Source organism: Accipiter gentilis, chromosome 8 (assembly GCF_929443795.1).
Source record: "Accipiter gentilis chromosome 8, bAccGen1.1, whole genome shotgun sequence".
In the NCBI taxonomy this organism is placed as follows: domain Eukaryota; kingdom Metazoa; phylum Chordata; class Aves; order Accipitriformes; family Accipitridae; genus Astur; species Astur gentilis.
In genome coordinates, this window is record NC_064887.1 from 17,653,218 (window position 1) to 17,666,005 (window position 12,788).

Below are 12,788 nucleotides of genomic sequence, written 5' to 3' on the forward strand. Positions count from 1 at the left end.
AAGATAAACAATGGGTAACAATTTCAGATATTGCCAGGGCAAATGAGAAGTCATTTTGCGTGAACATTGTTATTGGTAGCAAATGCCACACTGTAATGTTTTCAAAAATATTTTATATTTTCTTTTGGAAAATATATCTGGGTTTTTTGCTATCGCTAGGAGAACTCTTGGGGCACAAGTCAAAGTATGCTATGACTATTTCTGGTCAAATGATACCAGCTGAGGTACTGGCATGGCTGTTTATACGAGTACTTTCACATGAAATAATATTGTTGTCCATATTTCTTAAAGGAATGCTGCTATTGACCTATTTTCTACAATCAAGACAGAAGGGGGCAGGAGGGAAAAGTCTACCCTCAGGTTTTTGCTATGGGACACACTTCATCCCTGATAGGGCATCTGCACTATGAAGTTCACCCTGAATGAATGGGCATTCAGGTGTCTTCACCTCCAGGAGACAGCACACAACTCTCAGGCTGAATGAGCCCCAGCTGGATATTTTTTTAGAATCTCCATGGGTAACAGACCTGGAAGACTTTTCCCTCATGCTGGCCTGGGCTGAACACTTGGTGGGTGAGTAAATTTTTTATTTTTTTATTTTTTTTAATTAAAGGTAGAATAAACCAAACAAGTTGGTCACATATTTGGACCTGCACTTCCCAGCAAAGTTTTGCAAAGTCCTCTAAAAAGTGAGAATATTTAGTAAATAGATAATGAAATATTTTCTAACAAAAAAAAAAAAAAAACAAGAGGGATTTAATAATGTTGGGATGTAGTTTTCTGTTAATGACTTTATTTTCTTCTTCCTCCTGTTCAGGCAGTAGCATGTGAACTCTGACCACATCACCAGTGTGAAATTGCTGATTAACCTTTTGACTCTGACAATTGGGACTTCTCTCAACACCAACTGGTAATGCAAAAGACCGTTAGTAGTTAATATTGGGACATCCCAGCTCCAGATGTCAAAAGGTTAATGAAAAATCAAGTATCTTGCTTTTATTGGGCAACTTGGAAACCTTCCCCCAAACATTTCATTTTTTTGTGATAAATAAACCAGACTGCTTGAGCTGAGAAAGACGGGTGTTTTGCTAATGTGTACAGCTGTTAATTGAAAAAGATTTTGTTATGCTTGTTCTTCTGGACGTACATGAAACAGAGATTTGTTGGCGAACTTTATTTAGTCTTGAACACCCCTTTGTCCAAATACACTACTTAATAATAACGCTTTGTTCTTTCTATAACAGCCATGGGGGGATTTTGAGTGGAATACTCATTTTCTTTAAGTCATATTTGCCAGTAATCATTCCTGGCTTAAGACCAGCTGCCATTTATGTGTTTTATGAAAATATAACACCACTTTTATGCTCAAAACTATTCTCTTTTAGGTAAAAGCTTGAGCACAAGCTGGTTCCCCGTGTCTACCACAAATGCTATTTATCACAGATTTTGGTCTTTAAAACAGAAAGATAATGTTAAAACATTTTGATTACCCTTTCCTTACCGCTATCGTTCACAAACCATCTTTTCTAATTATGGTATTAGGACATTTACATAACCGGGAAAAGGGTCCTTTAACTACATTTCTATTATGTTTGGCACTTGTGTGAAAGGATATTATATTCATGTGCATTAGAGATTGCTTATAAAAGATCAAGACAATAATAGCAGATCAGACGATAAAGGTTCCCTTTTCTCCTCCCAGACAGGCTGTCTCTGACAGAAGAATACAGTTCATCAAAAGTGTCTGCAGGTTGTCAAACTCTGTGAGATTTGGGGACACTCGGAGGCTGTCATGGCCAACAAGAAGATTTTCTGTAGGGTTCTGCCATCATTCACCCTCAGGAAATAATCACTCACTACATTCTGCATGCTCTCATGATAGAGCTCTATTTGAGAGAAAAGAGCCATTTTATCAAAGGACAATATATCCCTTCTCTTGGTCCATGCAGCTTCCATTATCAGACCATAATAAATCATATTTATGTTCTCAGTTAATAAGACTGATTACAATGCAGGTTACAGGCATGGGAAAAGCAAAGCAGGTGAAAAGATGTTTTAATGAAAATATGATAAGCAAACAGCTTCTTGTGAACATTTCAGGCTGTTATTTGTAATGATCACAGGCAATTTTTGATACATCTTCTTTAGCAATGGTTTAAGCTGCATAAATTGGCTTGCCACTTTATACATTGAAATAGGAAGGATCCCAGTGTCCTTCTTATGTTGTCTAGAATCATTATATACATTATAAGCATAAAATGAGTTTAATGTATGTGCTTTGAAAAGAAGGGGAAAACAGAAAATCAGGGAAGACTGATTTTAATGCTGCTCAAAATGATTTTGAAATTTTCTACTCATCTTTGTTACTAACGGTACATTTTCCATGAAATTTAGGAATGACATGTACTGCTTTCATCTCCTTAAAATTAATATACTGCTCTTTCTGTTTTTCTCAATTTCTTCAAAGTTCTTTTTAGAGCACTGTGCAAAGAGACAGAGAGAAATTCTCCACTCAATGTGTGAGCATATCTGCTATTAATGCTGAGGGGAGTTAAGTGTGTGCTTCTACAAGAGAATATACCCCAGTGTTCAATACTGAAAGGTACCCTATTAAAAAGGTGCAAGCATGTTTAGCTCCAGCACATGTGATGCATTCAAGGGCCAACTTCCTAAGAATTTTTTTAAGTGATTAAGATCTTTTTTGGTCAGGTAAAAGTTCTGATATGATTTCAGCATGTAACTGTATGGAGGGAAGTGGCTGATGGACTGTCTTGCTCTCATCTTGTGAAAAGTCTTCTTTTGTTATTGTTATGTTCAACATCATACTTTCAAGATGAAGTTAGAAATGTAAGGAATAATTTTCTCCTGCTGATACATAATTTCGACCAAGTGTCTGAAATTCTACAGCACTTGCAGAACACTAGTGACAAAGGCTCTTTGGTGTTGTGTGTCTGCAAGACCTATTCTGGTCACTGATATTCCCCTCAAATCATTCTTAAACAAATTTTAAAGCTTTGTAATTGGCCTGGCCCTGGAGAATGACCATGAAATTCCCTTAACCCTTCTAGGGCATTTCAACAAGAGAAGTGCCCACACAAGAAACAGCAAACTGCTTTTCAAAGGCAATATCCTGATATGAAAACAGACGTAGATAATGTACTTCATGATGGAACTGCTTGATACAGAGAAAAACATGTTGTAACTGCTTTCACTGTGAAAGGGGTTTAAAAATGCTGCCTGCCAACTCCACAAAACCCAGAGCTGCTATTTCAGTTAAAGGCCAGTGGATTGTATTTTTCATGTCAGATTTCACTAACCTCAAACATCACTGTTATGACAGACCGTCATCCAACCAAACTAGCACTCTGGTGCCATTCAAGCAGGCAGAAAGAAAGCAAACATGAAGGAAACTTAAAGGTCCAATTAGTAAGTGGGGGGTGCACGTGAATGAATTACTTTTATGTAATGATACTGATTACTGAAAATGGAACACTTAAAAGAAAATAAACAAAAAGCAGTGCTTTCTGAGCCAGTGGTGTTTTCTTGGCTGGCAATTTCTCTTTGTTCAGTTTCATGACACCAGCCTCAATGGTTGAAGGGGTGTTCTGGGCCAGATGTCAATCACAATGTCTGACATAAACAAAAATAGCTAAAAAGGCACGCCAGCATCTTCCTTTTGTTTTCCCATTAGCTCCATTTTTCTTTTCATAGGCTGACAAAAAATTACTGCCTCCAAGTGAATTCAGTAATGTCACTATATATCTAATATCTAGGAGCCCTTTTGTTTTAGCTTTACTGGGCTTAACCACAAAAGACACTTGACATTGACAAAGAATCTGTCAAACATACAATGATCAGTGCAATGAAACCTCTCATGACAGAAGGGCACTATTCTGCTTCCCCCCCTGCCTCCAGCAGCAGCCTGTCTGAGCAAAATATGCTGGAGCACATGTAGCAGCTGAACCATTACAGAGCAGGCCAGAAGCTGAGATGTGTCTTGTTTAAATTGTCATAGCATATTAGTATAATTAAAACCGCCAAAAGAGTAGAAAAGATAGATGGAAATGTTACATTACTTGTTTCTAGAGATTAACCTCGAGCCAGAACTGAAACAGAGAGAGACATTTTGGATTTCTTAGAGCTCTGATATGGAAGAAAACAAGCCCGAGAGTATGTCTCTTGAAGTGTGAGACATGAAGTCATAGTTCCTGTATTTACACAATAAAGCAGAAATAGTGTTCAGGCAGACACTCTGTTTTCTCTGTGATTACAGCTCCGGTTGTGGCTGTACTCTGCAAAGCAGTTGTGTCATCTCTCGGCTACCTCCTTCTCACTCTCCTTTGCCTTCGTGCCTGCAAGGTCTTGGCAGTCCTTCGGCCTGCTAAGGAGCTGGTGTTACCGCTCTCCGCGCCCCCCATCTCTGGGCTTGGCTGGTGCTTCAGGTGCCCAGCCCTGAAGCAGCACACAGTGTCCTGGCTGGTGGCTGCGGAGACCATGGCTTGGGCTCCGGGGCTCAGCAGTGCCTGGCAGCTGTGCTCAGGCAGTCCTCCTGCACAGGCTTCATCCCCCCGGCATGCCTGTGCCTGGGCAAGAGAAACAAACACCTCCTGGAGGCAGGCACAGGTAGAGCAGCCCTGAGACTGCTCTCGAATTGCATAGGGGAGCCAGACGGGAGCTGGGAGTCAGACTAAGATTGTCTTCGCTTAGGCCGTTTCTGCTTCTCATTGCCAAGGAAGATGTTCGAACAATGGCTTCAATTTAAAACCTGAACTTTCAAATGCCAAGCTCCATGCTTGCTTCTGTGTTGAACGGACAGATAAAAGCATATGGCTTTCTAAAATTGACCCTGAAAATTATGTTATCTTCATTGGATGAGATGTTTTCCTTCCCATGCATCATTACCTCTGATAACTATTCAGGACTAACTAGTTATGATCCCAATTTCTAATTATGCCCCAAGTTATATCTGGTGGTGAGAAACCAATGGAGAACCTTCTGTGGATCTGTTCAGTTGTGGATGTTGGAACCTGTTTTATCTAGAAGCTGGGGAGGACCTGAACTGGCTCCGGCAGTTCTGAAAGACAGCAAAAGCAGCACAGTTTTCCTCGGACAAAAGTGGTACATTCAAGGAGAAGATACAGGAATCAGGTAGGTCTCATACTCATTTCTTCTAGTATAAATGAACTTCACAGCCTTGCCCCATTTACTGGTTTGCTTGAAGTAGAGAGATGTTAAATGTGGGCCTTAAATTTTAGGTTTCCCCATATTTCCTGTATTTCCCAAATTTAAATCTCAGTTAATGACTTCTCCATATAGTGCTTCTCTTAAATTTCTGTCAGGGCCTGTAAATGTGCATAACTAGTCAAAAATATGTTATCTGCATTTAGTGTTGGCTTTTGGAGCCCTCACCGCCAAGTCATCTCACCACTGTGTCTCACCTCACATGCGTTTCTGTGTAGTGCCAGGAGAAGAATGGAAAATAGCTATGAAGTAAAAGCAGATTCTGCTCCCATTAACGGCAATGAAAACTATGCTTTTACTTCTACTTACTCATAATAGCGGGGAAAAACGAAGTGGAAACAAGCACAACAAAGCACCTCTGCCAGCTATCTACAAGCTAACCAAGGCTTCCACTAATGAGGTGCTCTGGCATTTTGAGAAAGACAGGTTCTTCCAGAAACGGAAAAAATATGCCAAGTTTTTCCTTCAGCTCTGAAAGGCTAGTGAAAGAGTAACAAATTGTATTTCAAAAAAGGGATAGCAGTCAAACTTTTAATGCTGTCTGTGCTATTAAATACCTACAGATGCCAGTATAGTTTCTTGTCAGCTAAATGCTTTTACATGTATGTTTGGCAGATTATTAAATACTGATTCTTATATACTTCATCTAATTATCTGGTGTATTTACAGGTTCATCTAAGTGACCATAAAATTCTTGAGAAGTTTATTAATTTCGAATCACAATAACAGAGTAATTTCCAGGTCATATTTCCTAGAAGACGACTCAGTACCACGGACAATCGCATGGTCTATTAAACAGAACAGTACGGTTTGTGGAAAAGATAATAGTCCAGATCATGAGATAGCACCAGATTTTACGTTATGATCTCCAGATGTCTTTGGGAACTTAATGCATCCAGCATTAGTTCAAGTCTAATCTGCATGGCAGAAATGCGAGTTGTTCCAATTTTCTCCTCTCTGGGGCTGTGTGGAGAAACTGTCTCCCTAAGGGCTGCAGAGGACAGGCTGGGGTAGTTTGGCCATGCTTTGGTAAAAATATTCACTGCATTGCCAACTGCTCCTGGACTGCCCAGTGGTATCACGCGCAGAAAATAAAAGGATTCATCTTTGCTTAGTGGGACAGCGCTGTGCCCAGGTCTTTCTGATACATGCCCGTCAGAGCTGGCTCTATGCGTTGGCCAAGCAGGCAACTATTTAGGGCAGCAAAGTGATTGTGGCCTCACGGCCTGCTTCATCGGTGCTTCCAGAGTGCTGGAGCAGCAGGCGGACGTTGTGCTGCTGCTTTGGAGAGAAGAGTTTGCCTGAAGGACAGGAAAGTCCCACCTGGCAGTGTCCACGTTCCCATCTGGCTGCAGAAAGCTGGTGAGTCTGCCCCTGACTGCCTCCACGCAGACAGAACAGGCCTCCCTGTGCTGTCCCCAGCCCTACGCTTTGAAAGCACCAACGTTCCCTTTCGCTTCCAATGCTGAAAAGCCCTGAGTTACAGCAGCTTGTCACAACTGTCAGGCTTCTGTGACAACCTTATTGCATCATTATAAGCAGTGCGTGTTGATTCACTGGAGAGAGGGTGGACTTTGCCAAATTGAGGCATCATTTACTTGCTTAGAAGCTCCTGGAGTGAGTGTCTCTGCAACGGGAAGGCAGCTCCCCTGCTGTTTCCAGGGTGCAACTTTGGAGTTCAATACATTCCCCTGAGCGTCTGCTGTAAAACAATGTATTGCATCAGTTCCCTGAACCGGGGACTTGGTGAAGTCCACAGTATGGTGGTGTTGAGTGAGGGACAAAGTCACCCCAGGGGATTTCCAGCGCTTTGCAGGGCAGCCCAGTATCCTGCTGTGCCCAGAGGGACCACAGATATCCAGGAGATTCTGGTGGGTCACATGTACCTATAAACACGATACAGTATTTGCTCCATTGTATTCCTGGTGGAGAGCGCTTTGTACTGGTAGAGGTAGATGGTGGGGGGTAACAATGCAAGGATCTGCCAGTGCATTTCCTTTTCAATTTCAGCACCATTGGGCTGGGAAGTAAAAAAGAGCTCTGCAAACAGAACAAGTGTCTGACATGACACTGCAACATGAAAAAAAGCTGATGGCTACTCTTCCTCCATGGACATCTGTACAAAAAATGACAATTTGGGACTTTGTGAGTTTCTCTCTGGAGTCAAACATTCAGTGTGAGTGCACAAAAGAGTGTGAGGAGAGAGCATTTTGGCTCCTTCAACCCTGTGTAGAAAACCTCCCAGGGTTTCAGATAGGATTTTAGCATTTCTTGCAGTCTTCAAATGTTGTGCTGTGCAAGGATGTGCTTATACATAATTTTGTAATTGAAATGGCATGTTTACTGTTCTATTTCATGCTTGATTGTGTTTTTTAAACACCTTTACTCACGCTGTTAGAAGTGGGATTATAATTAAAATGTCCTGTTGAACACCTTGTTCAGTTCAATGAAGGCGTAATAGAAGTATAAATACTTGTTCTTGTTGACTCTGTGATGTCAGCACAACAAACACAGTAAATGTCATAAACCAAATCTCTCTTTCGCCAAAGCATCCATCAGAAGGGAAGGGGAAACAGAATCTGCAGCTGGGCAATGAGGGGACCTCTTTTTTGGTAAAAGGAAATATTTTGAGATATTATAATATCTGTGATATAGATGTGTTAACTAAGGCATGGAATGATTGACTGATTTAGCTAGTTACGAGAAAAATCAGGGTGGCATTTGTTCCTCTTCTCACAGTCCCTTCGCCTAAAGACTAGGCAGTACTTTCTCCTTCTACAGTTGCCATTAGGAAATGCTGAGTCTGGTTATAAAGTGTGAAAGAGTAACTTGTATTTCTTATTATTCCTGTTTGCTTAAAATGTGTATAGATACGCAGGCTTCATGTTTTTATGGTGGGGTTGATCTGCAACACAAAGTCCAAACGTTTCTAAGTCAACATGCAGTCGTTACAGCACTTCTGCATAGCAATAGTGGTTTAATTTTCTCCATGTTTTCTCTTGTACTCTGAGTTACCCCCGATGATGAGATGTGTACCCATCCTGGCAGGCGATTGTTCAGTCTTAAGGAACTTTAAATTACTTCACAGCTTGAAATTCCAGGTAAGTAGGGATGTTCCAAAATTTAGCCTAATGTTTGATGCTTACTTGGGCAACTAACTTGGATACCTTGGCTCAGTTTCCTTCTCTGAAAAACAGGGAGAACAATGTCTGTGTTCCTTGTGCTGTTTGACTATGTAATAGTATTTTTAATATACTAAGTACTAGGCTCTACACTGCACATAAACCATGAGGTTTTAGGTTTGTGTCCTTTCACAGGCTGAAAGAGGGCTCTCAAAACCAATCCCAGGATATATAATATTTCTGTGCCAGAGCAGGACTTGGCAGTCAGTAGCTGCCTTATAGGAAAAGCCCATATGATCTTTATGAAGCAGGCAAATAAGCAGACCCAAAGGGTGTGCAAATTGCCTTCTGTGCCCAGTTTCACTTCCAGCATCTTTAAGGTCAGCAGAAGTTGTGCAGGCAGATGGTTCACAGGATTTGGTCTTTAGAATGAAAGCAGTGAGGAAGTGACAAAGTAGGAGGGGTTTTTTTCTGGGGTGAAGGAGGGAGATGGGTACATAGGGCAGTCCAGCCCAGTCCAGAGAAAGATTCAGCAGCAGAGATAAGACTACTGAACATGCAGGACAAAATGTACAAGAATGTTGTCAAGTGGGATTGCAACAAAACTTGGTGTATTTCTTTGAATGTCTCATTCTAAGTACAGGTGCAGCTCTACACACCCACACACACTGCATTTATTTCAGTGTGTGATCATATAAATACCTGCAGGTGCGACACTGAAGAGATACCCGTGCTGAGGCATGAATATGGAGTTCCACATCTGTATTTACTGCCTGGTTCACACAATGAACTAGTGCAGTCAGTGGATTCTCTTTCCACCTCCCACATGCACTTTAGAACTAACACCAAAGGAAATTCTGTCCTGGTAACTACATTTAACAGGATGTCAAGGCATAGAACCAAAATACGTGATGGGGAAGGAGTATGGAACAGCCATCATTACTTCACTGTTTTGCACATGTATATACAAAATCAGGAAGAAACTGATTTCAGATAATGATGGCCACATCAGTTTAGTGTATGGTAATAAACCCATGAAGATGGAATTTAATGTGTCTTTTGGGGCACCTAAAACTTCAGTTTGCCTTCAGTGCAGTGGCTGGTTTTTCTCTTCTGGCACACATAGAGATGGCTCCTTGTCTGTAATACTGTCAGATAGTCCATAATGCACGGGGAGCAAATCATGGCTGCTGCAGAAACCATGGTTTTGAATTCACCGACTTGCATGCATGTAAAAGTCTTAGTCACAGCATAGCACTCGTGTAGCTGGTTCCATTAAATCATAATCTGATTCTAACTACCTGGCTACAAATCCCCTCCTCCCAGTGTCAAAAATGTAAACCAGCTAAAGGATATAAACTGGGGACAACATGTAATTGCTGCCTGTAGAGACTCAACGTTGTGAAAGTTTCTTACTTTTTATAAGGCCTTTAGTGATAACTTTTGTTTTCCAAAGAGAAAAATAAACCTACTAAAGTTCCTTTGAACATTTCAGCAGCCTTTCATAGCATTAGCTGTGAAAGTAATGGTGTCACATTCCTAATAAGGATGTGTGGGAACTGTGTTTTAGGAGTCCCTGCTGCTTGCTTTGTGGAAACTATCTCAGATGCTTTGGGATTTTTTTGGCAGTAACTTCTTGTTGCACCATGATTTCATAGGGATCTTCTCTGTTATCTTCTGTTCAGTATATTCCTTTGAAGATCTAGGGAGAAAATGTGGAACTCGAGCATTCAGTGAAACCCTGTTTGTATGTCCATCTAGCTAAAGACAGGGAATGAGTTCTCCTGTGACAGAAAATGTGGAGGAACCATGGTGCCCAAAATTAGCGAAAATTTTAGGTAGTGCTGTTAAGTGTTCAGTGGAGTTTTCATAGGAAGCAAAGGAGGAAAGAAAGTCACAAATTTTTGTTTCTGTTCTGAATGTCACTGCTTTGGCCAGAGGACCACGGCTGCCATCCGTAGCTCATGATCACAAATGGGCTCTGTGCAGTGCCACGGCGAAAAGGACCAGAAACGGCAGGAGCAGTGGAAGAAATTAACACTGTGCTAACACAGAGTTTCATCCGGGCAAATCTACCTCCCTCGGAATTAGCCTGGGTATCTCTCCATGACACAATTGTTTCAGAATCACAGCATGTTGCAATTATTAGGCTCTGGCAGGCCTCTAGGTAGGAACTGTGTCCAAGAGCCTTTATTTCATCTGCTCCAATTGAGAAGAGTGTGGCAGTTTCTTTTGGTTGAGACTTCACCATAACGATCTGAGCTTTAGTCACTGCGAGGCTAGCCCAGTGCAAAGCATTCAGTTGGTGTTACAACCAGAGACAACTTGAGCTGCAAAAGTGAGTGCAGACCGTGTCTACTTATTAAGTAAAGGGGCATGTGGAGAGCCCATTTCTCAGTAATTGGTGCGAGCTGCCAGTTAGCATTCAGCAGGACTTGCAGCATTTGTATAGACCTTACAGTCCAGAATGGCCTGGGATTGTTCTGGCCTTATTTGCTGCCACTATAATCAGCTGGTGGCTCTCTGCTTTGCAGAGCTACCAAAACCAGCTTTATTGGAGTGAAAGGCACCTGGAAGTACTGGATGTCCCAGAGGAATTCAGCCAGAGGGACGCGCAGGTCTGAGAGACTTTGCAGCTAAGGTTGTGCTCCAGTGACTGCTACTTTTGTGGGCTTGCAGGTTTTTTCCCCTGCCGTGGGAGAGGAAAATGATGCCTGGAATTTGTGGTAGATGATACAAATGACTGCCCGATTGTGTAAAACCTTAAATAGGTCTTTAGAGATGAGACCCTCAAGTGTTGTGTGACTCTATGGATCTCACAACAGCACTTAGGCACGGGGAGTCTGGAGAGACAAGTGGGAAGTCTTTGCAGAAAAGACTGCATCGACATTTAGACAAAAATATAGCTCTGCGAGGTACATGGCACTTGCAGCAATGACCTGGGTAAACCTTTTGTTCGCTTGGTACCGACTGCTGCTGTTATTCACACGGATGCAAAATCACAAGCAGGCGGCTGGGTGGGGTTTTAGGTGGGCGCACCCAGACCCCCGGGCCGGGCCTGCGGGACTGCCCAGGGAGCAGGTCGGACTCGGCGCACACAGGGTGGCAGAAAGGGGCTCTTTTCACCATTAGTCCCTCCAATATTGTGTATTTTTAACAAATTTACAGCATAGAGCAGCACTAGCCTCAGAAGGTTGACAAGGCGGTTAAATGCATGCAGACAAGGTGCTCCCTCCACGCAAGCAGGCTTTGTTAACACCCGTAAGGTTAAAAACCTGCCTTTACACTGTACTTGAGAAAGCAAATAACGCCGTGTAACGCGGCAGCAGTAACACCACAGCCCCGGGCCCACCCTGTAGCGGGACTGCGACAGCCACGTCCGCTGCCCCCAGCGACGGCGGCCCAAGGCTCCTGGGGCTCGGGCAGGGCCCCCCTCGCCCCCCCCCCCCTACCCCCCCGGGCTCGAGAAGAGCCCACCGCCGCGGCCGGGCCCCCCACCGCCGCGGCCGGCCGGGCAGCGGCCCGGGCAGCGGCCCCGCCAGCCGGCGGCCCTGCGCCAGGCGGCGGCGGCGGGCGCCGTTCGCCGCAGCGCCCGGCAGGTGGCGCCCTTGATCGCCGAGTGGCTGGCGGCGCGGGCGGGCGAGCGAGCGGGCCCGAGAAACACATCGTGTACACCCCCCGCCCTTTAATTTAGGAAGTATTATAACTAAAGTGTTTTCAACTTATTATTATGCATGAGTAAAAATTCCATGAATGTGTAACATTTTCGCCTGTATTTCCCTCTTTTATAACATCATTTAAATTCCTCATTAATAATTTAGAAATGTTCTGGATTTTAATCACTTTTCTCATCACAACGGTATCTATCCGAGGGAGAGCTCTCCTCCCCTACCTGAAGGTGACATGGAGGAAGGGCCTGCCAGGCCAGGGGTAGGGGAAAGGGTGGGTGCCGCCCTGCCCCAGCATCCTGCCCCGCTGCAGGGTATTTTGTTCGGTGATTAAATACCCCAAGCTTACCAAGCCTGAGGTTTGAGTAGGCCACCATTAATAAAAATTTAAAAATCTCTCTCTTTTTTTTTTTTTGCATCTGAGTTTAATTATGGTGGTATTTGTTTGATAGCTTGTTACTGTAAATAAAAGAGATAAAAGCAGCCCTTCACTTGAGTAGCTCTAGAGCTGTGAAATATGTACCTAATTAAAACTATTGGTGTAAGAGGCTAATAAAGTACATGTGCCTACTAGATGTCTTATTCTAATGAATCTCGGCTAATTTGCTTTGAGTGATGAATTTCGGTGTTGGTAGTAAGGGCTGAATAATTATGAAATTTATCACGAGGTGCGGGGACTCAGGAAGGACCATGGGGGTCTGGGGAGGGAGACGGGAGGGAAGGGCCCCATGGCCATGGCTGGGTGCGGGCATGGGTG

The 12,788-nt window shown here is 43.1% G+C and overlaps 1 long non-coding RNA gene across 4 annotated transcripts in view; it reads left to right on the forward strand.

The window, feature by feature from the left end:
* LOC126042189 (uncharacterized) overlaps window positions 1-10,141 on the forward strand; it is a 37,773-nt gene extending 27,632 nt beyond the window's left edge. For 2 of the 4 annotated variants that reach the window (XR_007507072.1, XR_007507075.1), the window contains exons 3-5: window positions 292-573; window positions 4,961-5,148; window positions 5,911-7,670. This is a non-coding gene — a long non-coding RNA (uncharacterized LOC126042189). Of the gene's footprint in view, window positions 1-291; window positions 574-4,960; window positions 5,149-5,910; window positions 7,671-8,252 lie in introns of those variants that run through there. The other 2 variants (XR_007507073.1, XR_007507074.1) reach the window with 2 other exon arrangements.
* Window positions 10,142-12,788: the final 2,647 nt, after the last annotated feature.